Source organism: Mus pahari, chromosome 3 (assembly GCF_900095145.1).
Source record: "Mus pahari chromosome 3, PAHARI_EIJ_v1.1, whole genome shotgun sequence".
NCBI classification, from domain to species: Eukaryota; Metazoa; Chordata; class Mammalia; order Rodentia; family Muridae; genus Mus; species Mus pahari.
The window spans coordinates 31,867,769-31,879,863 of NC_034592.1; the positions used below are offsets into that span (position 1 = coordinate 31,867,769).

At 37.1% G+C, this 12,095-nt stretch overlaps 1 protein-coding gene across 4 annotated transcripts in view; it reads right to left on the reverse strand.

The window, feature by feature from the left end:
* The window catches only part of Gtdc1 (glycosyltransferase like domain containing 1), a 345,861-nt gene that overhangs the window by 277,874 nt on the left and 55,892 nt on the right, over positions 1-12,095 (reverse strand). Inside the window, exon 1 of one of the 4 annotated variants that reach the window (XM_029536419.1) lies at positions 7,620-7,624. The exons of the other annotated variants lie outside the window; for them this stretch is intronic. The gene's annotated coding sequence lies outside the window, so the exon portion shown is untranslated. Of the gene's footprint in view, positions 1-7,619; positions 7,625-12,095 lie in introns of those variants that run through there. 4 annotated transcript variants of the gene reach the window in all.

Genomic DNA, 12,095 nt, shown 5'->3' on the forward strand with positions numbered 1-12,095 from the left:
AAAAAAAACAAAAAAAAAGTGTGGAAATAATTCATATGTGAATGACAATACTTATGCCCTGTATGCAGTTTATCTAGGACAAGAAAGTATGCTTTTAGAAGATGGAATCATTGAGAAGAGTAAGGGGATCAGCAGGAGTAGGACAAGAACAAGGGATTGTAGTGGGCTGAAGAGCATCAAAATAAACTGTGAGTGTTATGGTTTTAATTACAGTGTGTCTTAGTCAGGGAATAAAATATTTATTCTATTCCTGCACAAATGTCATGACCAAGAAGCAAGTTGGGGAACAAAGGGTTTTATTCAGCTAGCATTTCCACATTGCTGTTCATCACCAATTACACAGGGCAGGAAGCAGGAGGCAGGAGCTGATGCAGAAGCCATGGAGAGGTGCTGCTTACTGGCTTGCTTCCCCTGGGTTGCTCAGCTTGCTTTCTTATAGAACCCCAAGACTACCAGCCCAGGGATGGTACCACCCAAAATAGGCCCTCCCACCCTTGATCACTAATTAATAAAACTTACAACTGGATCTCATGGAGGCATTTCCTCAAGGGAGTCTCCTTTCTCTGTGATAACTCCAGCTTGTGTCAAGTTGACACACAAAGCCAGCCACTACAACTGACCCCTTGTCAACTTGACACACAAACAAATCACTACTAAGCCTCAACCCTTACTTTCTTACTCATCTCCAAGATCTAAGTAACTTTAAAAGTCACACAGACTACAAATTCTTACATATTAAAATTTGAATCCCTTTAAAATATCCAATTTCTTGAAATTCAGTCTTTTTACAGTTCAAAGTCTCTCAACTATGGGCTACACTAAAATACTTTCTTACTTCAAGAGGGAAAAATATCAGGGCATAGTCACAATCAAAAGCAAAATCAAACTCTAACTGTCCAATGTCTGGGATCCACTCACAATCTCCTGGGCTCCTGCAAGGGCTTGAATCACTTCTCCAGCTCTGCCCTTTGTGGCACAATCCTTGTCTTCTAGGCTCCAGCTGCCTGTACAATGCTGCCGCTGCTGTTCTTGGCGGTCATCTCATGGTAATGTTATCTCCAAAACACCGCTGTCTTCTGCTGCAACTAGGCTTCACCAATAGTCTCTCATAGTCCTGAGCCATCAATTTCAACTGAGGGTGCACCTTCATCAATGGTCTTCTATGGCCTCTCACAGTGCTGACCCTCAGATGTTCTTCATGACCTCCTCATGTCTTCAAAACCAGTACCACCTGAGTGACTCTTAAATATTAACAAGTCTAGTCACAGCTCGAGGTACATCCTTGGCTATCTCTGGAACACAACCTCTTTGTGCTCTCAGAAAACACTTCCCAGAAGATTTCAACTCAATGAAATCTTCTTAATCACCACTAATTTCTTAGTTCCAGCTAACCACCATCAATAGTCCAAGTAATGCAAAGGTTGCAATTTAATAGTTCTGGTATCTTGTTAATCACAGCTGATTCTTATGCCTCAGCTAACCAAAACCACAGAATCTTCAGAATCAAAACAGCAGTGGCCCTGATAAGTCTTTAGTCTTCCCTCTGAAACTTCACAAGCCAGACCTCCATTGTTTACACTGTTCTCAACATTATCTTCCAAGTTGCTACAGATACCCTATGGCTTTTCTAGTCCATAGTTCCAAAGTCCTTCCACAGTCCTCCCCAAAACATGGTCAGGTTGTCACAGGAATACCCCACTTCTGGTACCAATTTGTCTTAGTCGAGGTTTCTATTCCTGCATAAAACATCATGACCAAGAAGCGGGGAGGAAAGGATTTATTCAGCTTAAACTTCCACATTGCTGTTCATCACCAAAGGAAGTCAGGACTGAAACTCAAGCTCATCAGGAAGCAGGAGCTGAAGCAGAGACCATGGAGGGATATTACTTACTGGCTTGCTTGCTTTCTTATAAAACCCAGGACTACTACCTCAGGGATGGCACTACCCACAATAGGCCCTCCCACCCTTGATCACTAATTAATAAAACTCCATACAACTGGATCTCATGGAGGCACTTCCTCAAGGGAGTCTCCTTTCTCTGTGATAACTCCAGCTTGTGTCAAGTTGACACACAAAACCAGCCAGTACACAGTGATAAGATGACCAAAAGGACCTGGGTGAGGAAAGACTTTATATTTCAGCTTATACTTCCAAGTAAATAGTCCATCATTGAAGGAAGTCAGGGCAGGAACTTGGAGGCAGAAACTGAAGCAGAGGCCATGGAGGACTGTTGCTTACTGGTTTGCTCCTCAAGGCTTTCTCAACCTAATTTTTCAAAACCCCCAGGACCACCAGCCCAGCAGTGTTACCACTTACCATGAGCTCAGCCCACATCAATTATCAATTAAGAACATTTACCATTCTCATTCCCATAGACCAATCTGATGGGGGCATTTTTTTTATTCAGGCTCCTTCTTCCCAAATAACTCTGGACTGTGTATATATTTTTATACATGTGTATATGTACATATTATATTATATTATATATTACTACATATTGTAATATACAATAAAGAATTCATACATATCTCTAGAAGTATACACAAAAAAATTGTAGTTGTATGTATATTGAGTCACGAGATCAGAATATAAAAATGCAAGTCCTCATGTCCAAAACTGTAGAATTTTGGCCAAGTAAACAGAATTCTTCAACTTTTTAAAATAATCCTTAAGTATAAAAATAAGTAAAATAATACTGAAGAGCAAATTATAGAAATCTTTTTATTCATTCCTATAAACATAGATAAAGAGTATTGCTGTCAACAAGTCTATGAACATCCAGCCATCAGAAAAGAATCAAGGCAAGGTATAGCCGCACAAATATGTAATCCCAGCACTTGGGAAGATGAGGCAGGAAAATGCAAAGTTGGAAGACAGACTGGAACCATAAGATCCTATCCTAAAATACACCTGCAAAAGTCTAGTACTGTATACAGTCATCAAACCTGCTTAAAAGTTTAAGTGTTAAAGACAGTCAAATGACAGACATAAACATTTAAACAGTAGAGCTGTCAATACAGAATTATGTTTAATAAGCTTTTAATTATTTAGGAAAAAAATAAATTATTCAAAAGTCAAAATAAATAATTCTAAATAAACAGTGATCCAAATAGGAGCAAGACCTTTGTCATGGTTTAACATTGAACCTTTTATCCAAGCTCATGTTTTAAACCATTCTTTAGCTGATTGCATTATTTAGGGAAGACAACGGAACCTTTAAGAGATATAACAAACTGGGGAATATAGGCCTTTGAAGGTTATGGTTCACAGGCCTCTTTCTTAATATCTCATGTATGCTAGGATATGAACAACTGCCTCTACATGATTCTCCCACCTTGAGCTGTTTGCCATGATATACTAAACCCCCAAGCCCCTGAGCTGAAATCAATCTTCCCTTCCTTGGTTTTGTACCAAGTTTGTTGTTGTTGTTGTTATTTTGGTTTTGGTTTGTTTTTTCAATTTTGGATGTTTTGGGGGGTTTTGTTTTGTTTTCTTTCAGTTTTTCAAGACAATGTTTCTCTGGGTAGCCCTGGGTATCCTAGAACTAGCTCTGTCTGTGGGAACAGGACCAAGAAGGATGGGTAGTGAGAGATGATGAATCCTGGGAATCAGACTTCAAAGACCAGCATCACAGTGCAGATCTGAGTTTATTGCGCAGCTCCTTATAAGCTTGCATTCAGTGTTTAAGCGGATCCAAAGGCCCTAAAACCAAGGACAATCCAATTTTTCCACACTGTCACCGTGTCCCAATGAAAGCCTTGCCTGATGAGGGTAACTCAAAAGGGGAGCTGGGAGGGCAGAAGTAGCTACCACCCTGACTAGAGTTCCTTTTTGTTGTCTCACCAGTGTTGTAGGAGCCATCTTAGATCTAATGTCAGGCATGACAAATCAGGACTCTTGGAGGATTCATAGGAGGCTGTAGTACCTTGCTCTCCATCCCACATTTTCCTTCACAAGTTTGACGTCCACATCCCTGTCTGTATATGTACACCAGGGTGGCCTCAAACTCAGAGATATGCCTGCCTCTGCCTCTGCCTCCCTGCCTCTGCCTCCCTGCCTCCGTCTCCGCCTCCGCCTCTGCAGTACCAGGATTAAAGTTGTATACCAAGCACAGCTTATATCAAGTATTTTTAAATATTTAAATTAATTTTATTAGTTAAAAAATGGGGTGAGGATCTGGGGATGAGAACACAAGAGATCAGGTGAGGGAAGACAGAGGGAGCGAGTCCTAAGACAAATGGAATTGTGAAAGGGGCATCTCTGTGACAAGCTAGAAATCTAATGCAATGAAATCCCCCAAGAATCAAGAAGAATGACCCTACCTAAGGTTTCTAACCATGAGGGAAGCAGAGCCTGAACCAGCCATCTCCTGTAACCAGACAAGACTTCTAGTGGAAGGATTGGGACACTAACCCAGCCACAAAACCTTCAACCTACAATTTGTCCTGCAAAAAGATGTACTGGAATAATGGTGGTCCAGAAACTGTAGGAGTGGTCAAGCAATGAGTAGTTCACATTGAGACTCACACCATGAGTGAAAGCCCACCCATGCCACTACCTGGAGAGGCTATATAGTACAGAGACCCAAATTAGAATCAAAGGTGATTGGCAATAAATAAATAAATAAATAAATAAATAAATAAATAAATAAATAAAATCAATGAAATGATTAATGATATTCTGTTAAATTCACAGATTGGTACCTAGCCCCATCATATATATCAGAGAGGCTTCACACAGCAACTGATGGAAAGACCTGAAGAATCCCACAGCCAAACATTAGATGGGGCCCAGGAATACTTCAAAAGAGGGGGAGGAAGAATTATAGGAAGCAGACTGGTCAAGGATAATAAACTAAGAAACTAATAAATGCTTAAAGCAAAATTGTAAGATATAAAATCAGTATTAAAGAAAATAAAACAAGAGCCTTAATTTATACTAATAGTGTACTCTCGGAAAAGAAATTAGAAAAAAAATCCATTTAAAAAATTCCAAAAAAGGAACAATAGAAAAAGGGACCAGAAACAAAACAACAAAGCTATGATTACTTAATTCTTTACAATGGTAGCAAAACAAACACTAGAAAATAGCCTCTCCAATAAATGGTGCTTGCAAAAATGGATTTCTACCTACAGAAGACAGAATTTAGATTACCTTTTACCTTGCACAAAATTCAAAAAAGGATCCAACTTTAATTTAAACCGTAAAACACTAACGCTTCTAGAAGAAAACAAAGAGTACACTCTTGAACATGCTGTGGTAGGCAACAACTGTTTTCATAGAACACCAATAAATAGCACAGGATTAACCCCAATATCAACAGATGAGTCACTGTGAAACTACAAGGGGTTTTTACAGTAGAGGAAACAAGCGGTAGAGCAAACAGCCCACGAAAAGGGAGAAATCTTTACCAGCTACCCTTAATACATGTGATTAATAAGCAGAATTTACAATGAATTGAATAAATTAAATACCAAGCAGGCAAAACTGCCAATCAAACAATGGGGTAATGAACTAAATAGACACTTTTCAAACAAAGAAGCACAAATGGCCAATAACTATTTTTAATAGTGTTCTATAGCTCTAGATACCAAGAAAATGCAAATTAAAAACAAATCTGACAATGAACACTAAGAACCCTTGTTCTCCGTCGGTAGGGGTGGGAGTTGAGAATGTAGTACGTTTTTTTGTTTAAGTTTTTCACAAGTACAATCTTTTTACAATATCCGCAGAAAACGCTGTCGTGTTTTTATTAATTTACATCATGTTACTATTGTTTGTTGTCTCTTTTTCTTCAGTTATGTCATATAGTTAGCCAAATTAAATAAGATTAGTTTTCCTCAATCTTTCATAACCTTTGCACTTCATCTTTTGGAACCCAGTTCAAGATCTTTTGACAACTATTCATTTCACACCAAGCTAAATGTCTCCCTAAAGGCTACCACCAATCTAGCCTGTAGGCATATTTCTTTAAAAGCTCAAAATCTTTGTAAACCTAAAATTTGCATTCTAAAGGAACAAATTAAGGATTAAAAGCAGTTGCTCACCTCTAAGAGTTTAAAATACATTACAATTTTTTTTAAAGAAACAGTTATTGACTTTTTTGGGTTTTTTTTTTTTTTTCAAAATACTGTAATGGTCCTACTTAGAGGTGATAGTGTGAAAACAAGGCTTGAAATTGGTAAATTCTAAACCTTTAATAAAAGTATTTTTCATAAGTTTTAGAACCACTCAGCAGGAAAGGAAGAATTAGTTGTAGGTTTGGGGGGATGATAGGCAATGATAACCTTAGTCATCGACTGGAGGTCTTATAATTTTATTTCATAAAGGTTAAAGAAATTATGTGGTATATTCTTAGTCAGTAAATGACTTCACATGTTGGTATGTATACATTTACTGACTAGATAAAACAACAAAGACATGACTTCTTTAATCAATCCAATAATTTTCACTTATAGCCTCCTAAGATACACAAAGCTAACAAACATTAGGTGATCTGACGAATAACAGCAACCTTAGAACAAAAAGCTCCCAATTGCCTCTTAGGAAAAAGAATGAAATCACAGCCAAAACTTTTAAACTGCAGTAAGTAGTTAATGTGGTTGTTTGTGTTAAATTTTTAATAGGTTTCTTCATTTAGTTAATATTTCAAGTCCACCTCTGGTACATTATTCTTTCTGTCAAGTAGGAACATAAAATCTATCCTGGACAGTGAGGAATTCATTCAAGACACCCTGATTGAGATTGAAGATGGATTTATAAACATAAATAATACACATTCTTGTGCCTCTTCCCCCAAAGGATATTAAAAAATATGATCTTATATTAACTTGATATTTTCTTCATAAATTTTGCCTTAAACATTGTGCCTTGTTTTACTAAACTGCTTTACCAGAATCCAGTTCTGGCTTTTGTAAAAACATTTTATTCTAAACATACATTTACTTTAAAAAAAAAAAATCCTTATAATGCCTGTATTTGGTATATCACTGCTTGTCTGTTTTTTTAATTTATTGAATACACAACTTCAAAATACAATTAAATAAATAAATCTCATCATGGAATGATTATTTTTAAAGCAGGTAAAATACTTAGTTAAACGGGGGGGGGGGGGAATCAGCTGCTTGACCTAGTACTGAGTTCAAATAGAAAATTGAAAAAGCCTAGTTTAAATCATATTATTGCTTCCTACATTGGTTGTACATAGGAATCACTTGGCAAATTTCAAAGTAAAAGAAAAGAAACAACTCCTGTCTGTCACATTCGGCCCCAAAGGCTGCGTCCCATCAGTACTTTTCAGATGTTCATCTGATGGTTTCCTTATGTGTACCCAGGTTGAGAAACACACTGCGGAGGGCGGGTACTCATTCTCAGTGGTAGTATCTACACACCAATAGCAACTGAGAACTTGTTACATCAGTTTCTCAGTTCCCACCTTTCCCACAACTCTCAAAAAACTAAAAACTTTGGAATGGAGCCCAGTGTTTTAAAAAAGCCTTTCAAGCAATTGTGAAGTATACTGTTTGAAAAATACTGCTATAGAATAAGAAGGACCTCCCTGTCTCAATTCACTCTCCACAATTCACTAGCTCCATGACCTCAGCATTCTAAGCTTCACCTCCTCCTCCTGGCAGAGTAGCAGTTATCATTTGTTAATTATCTAGTAAGAGGCAACAAATGTGAGGAAAACACTATATATACATTAAACTGAACCATATATATATATATATATATATATATATATATATATATATATATATATATATACACACACATATATATATATATATATATATATATATATATATATATATATATATATATATATATACACACACACATACATATCCATTTTATAAAAATATATATATATATATATATATATATATATATATATATATATATATATATATATATACACACACACATACATATACATATATACATATATATACCACAGAGAGGAAAGGGGTCACCTTACAACTTCCGGTCCACCGTGAAGAGAAGTCAGGGCAGTAGCTTGAACAGACCCTGCAGGCGGGAACTGAAATCTAGGCTAATTAATGGAGGAGTGCTGCTTACTGATTTGTTCCTCAGCTTCATTCACTCTGGTTTCTTATACAAGCAAGGACCACTTACCCAAGGGTGTCACCACTCCCAATTAGGTGAATGCTCCCACATTAATGATTACTCAAGAAACGCCCACACAGAGAGAAACTAGATCCAACCTGATGGAGGTAAGTCCTCAATTGAGAGCTCCTCTTTCCAGATATGTCTAGGTTTATGCTAAGTTGACAAAAACAAACTAACCAGTATAATCTCTTACCAAAAGTCTGCCAGTTAAACACTATTAAATATCTTATAGGAAATGATCATAAACAAGATAAGATCAGACTTACTATAAATTCATTCTTAAAATTTCAATACCATTGCTCTATCCTTCTTTAAAATTCAAAACCATAGTTCTTGTCCTGTTGCCCTCCCCCGAAAAAAAATTGTGGCTTTTTTCTTACGGCCTTTCCATTTTTCCTTTCTCTCCATCTTTCCCAGCCTCTCTTTTCTCTCATCTATTTTGCATATCTGTCTTCTGTAAGAAAAAAATAACATTTCTTTCTAATACAAAACCAGAGCTTTTTCTAGCATTTAGAGTAATTTTACTGTACAAAGCAATGTAATATGGTCAAGAAATATCTTGAATTCTACCATGTGCAAGGAAACAGCAGGATTTAAAATCAAAGAGATGAAAGGAGACTATGGAAAATAACCATAATGGTGAAGTTACAAGTCAGTAGGAAAGAGACCCATTTTGTAACAAATACATAATACATAACGGAGGTCAGAAGCCCCGATGGAAGTTCAAAGCCACCTTATCAGGATGAAATACTGTTTGCCCCAAACTGGAAATACAAATCTCTTCTACACAGGCTCAAAAGGCAGATAAAGAATCATAGAAATCGGGGCCCAGAGAAAGTGCTTCCCTGAGAATCTTAATTAATCTCTGGAACCCACATAAAAGCCAGGTAACATGGCCCACATTAATAATCCTAACAATATGGTACTCAGAGTTTCTAAACTTTCCCCCAAGTTCAGACCCTCTAAGCCTGGAGTGAATAACCTAACAGCAGAAACAAAAAACCCTGCTGTAAGCTCTTCTGACCTCCACATGCATACCATGACAGCAACTGCACTATCTTTATTTACACATGTAATCAATCAATCAATCAATCAATAAAGTAGAACTCACAGAGATCTGCCTGCCTCTGCCTCCTGAGTACTAGGATTAAAGGTATGAGCCAACAACACTCAGAATTTGAGGACACTGTGAGCTATCGAACCTAGTTCCAGGCCGGCCAGTACTACACAAAGAAACCCTGTCTCAAAACCAAAATAAACAGAGTAGAAAATCTATGCACATTAAATGCAGTAAAATAAGAAATATTTCTTGCCCATATTCTTAATGCAACAAAGTAAAAAGTTAAAAAAAAAAAACATAGAAGCTATTATAAAAAAACAATCAGGTCAGTATTACACTAAAAATAAGGGAGAAAAGTCATTAATGTTACTATTTGTGTTGCTACTTCCATAAGCTATGTACATTCTTTACACAATATTTCTCAACCCAACCAGCACTGATGCAATGAGTTAAACTAGACAGCTAGAATATTAATAAATAAATAAATAAATAAATACTGATGAGGAGCAAATGGAAAAATTTATGAATAATATATGCTATCAAATATTTTGTTCTAACATTAAGGTAATAGGGCTTCTAAAGTGCATTACACACAGACAAATTCTTAAGAATGACTCTTATGACCTTCCTGAAAGTCAATGAGTTATAAACTAACCAAAATCTTCTATATAGAGCACACAAAAGTGCTTTGTCATCATAATCATCAAGTCCAAAGTGGGGCATCCAGTTCATCCACATTTAGACTGACATGAGTAAGGACAAGCAACCAAAAACCTAGATGGAAGCATCTTCACTTTCACATCATTCATTCATTGTTTTTCTTTCCAAAGAGCTAATGAATAACTTCATTCAGAAATCCATTAGAAGATGCTACTGGCATATTAATGAGGCAAATTTGTGAGGGTCAATAGGATGACTAAATCCATTAGTACCTAAGGTTTCTAGTCCTGTCACTGACTACCCAAATGATATATAACATTCATAAGTTCTGCTATGATCTGACAATTCTATAATGTCAATTTTAAAAGCATATTTATCTACCAAACAATGATGAAATGGTAAGTCATAAAGGTTATTTTTCTCCTAATATATTTGAAAGTAAACTATACTAGAAATGATAGTATCTTTATAAATACAAATACAAAATAAATATAAATACAGTAGTGAGACTGTGGCTGGCAAAACAGGTAGGATAATACCAAATCTTCACCTCTCCCTCAGCTACTCCAAATTCAAGCCCCAGTCTCATCCTCTGCAGCAGACTACTTGCTAACATCTCCCCTCCTCCTGCCCCATCTCTCTAGTGCACTACATACATCTTCCCCTTCTAACTCCCTACCCACCACCCACCCACCCACCCACCCACAGAGAGAGAGAGAGAGAGAGAGAGAGAGAGACTGCTTTATCCTAGACACAACTCCAGCAGGAACTCCCTAGAACCCACCGGCCACTCTAACCAGGGAAGCAAGTACACTAATTGCAGATATTCATCTCTCCCTCCATTCCTCCACGTTCAGTTCCCCAATCTTACCCACAGCTCTATAACAAACCTATGGCTATGGACTCTCCTCACTCTCTTCCCCCATTCCCAGGGGACTAACAAAGCAGATCCCGGTGAACACTCTATTTTCATTCCTCATATAAACCTCCCTAGCACTCTCCCTCCCATATCAAGCCAACATCACTCCTACAAGTCAGCTCCCCAGTACCCAGAAACACATTGTGGTGGTTTGAATGAGAACTGTCTACATTAGCTCATATATTTGAATGCTTAGGAATTTGCATTAGGAGGTGTGGCCTTGCTGGGGTAGAGGTGACCTTGTTGGGGTAGGTGTAGCCTTGGAGGAAGTGTCTTACCAAGGATGAGCTTTGGGGTTTCAAATGCACTAACCAGGACAAGTGTCCTCTCTTCCTACTGTCGGTGGATCCAGATATAGAAGAACTCTCAGCTACTCAAGAGCACTATGTCTGTGGGCAAACTACCAGGATTTCCACCATGATAATAATAGGCTAAACCTCTAACCTGTAAGTCACCCAAATTAAATGTTTCCCTTTGTAAGAGTTACCACGGTCATGATGACTCTTCACAGTAATAGAACACTGACTAAGACACACATCTTACTTAGAACTTCAGTGCCCACACCTCTCAAGAACTCAGATTTCCCTACCAAGCAAAACGCACACGCCACACTCCTAAGAATCAGAGAGGAAAGAGAAACCCAGGAACAAAACACCCATCCAACAACAACAACACCAGATATCAGATATCTGAGATTGTAAATATTGTACCAGAATTACAATATTTACAAACTCAGATTGGGCACGAGAGGAAAAATATAAACAAAAAGAGCCAGGGCAGTATGTTCCCACTAGAGCTGAGGAACCATACCACATATTGGAAGCACAATCTTAAAACAGCTTTATGAATATAATAGAGATCCTTAAAAAGGAAACAAATGCATTTTTTAAGAAAAAAAATCTATGAAAATTCAAACAGTGGAAAGAAAGGAGTTCAAAACCTGAAAGTGGAAATAGAATTATCCAAGTAAACCCAAACAGAGGGAAATTTGGAAATGAAAAATTTAAGAACATGAACAGGAACCACAGAAGATACACTAAAAGAAGACAAATTATAAGAAATGGATACATTGGTCAAAGAAACCATTAAACCTAAAAACTCCTGGCACAAAACATCCAGGAAATTATCTAAGTATCTAAGACCAAATCTAAAAATAATAGAAATAGAAAAAGGAAAATATCCAGGTCAACAGCCCAAAAAATATATTCAAACAAATCAGTAGAAAATTTCCCTAGAGAAAGATACATATAAAGAACAAATAAGACTGGATAATCAAAACTCTAAACATACGAAAGAAAGAAAGAAAGAAAGAAAGAAAGAAA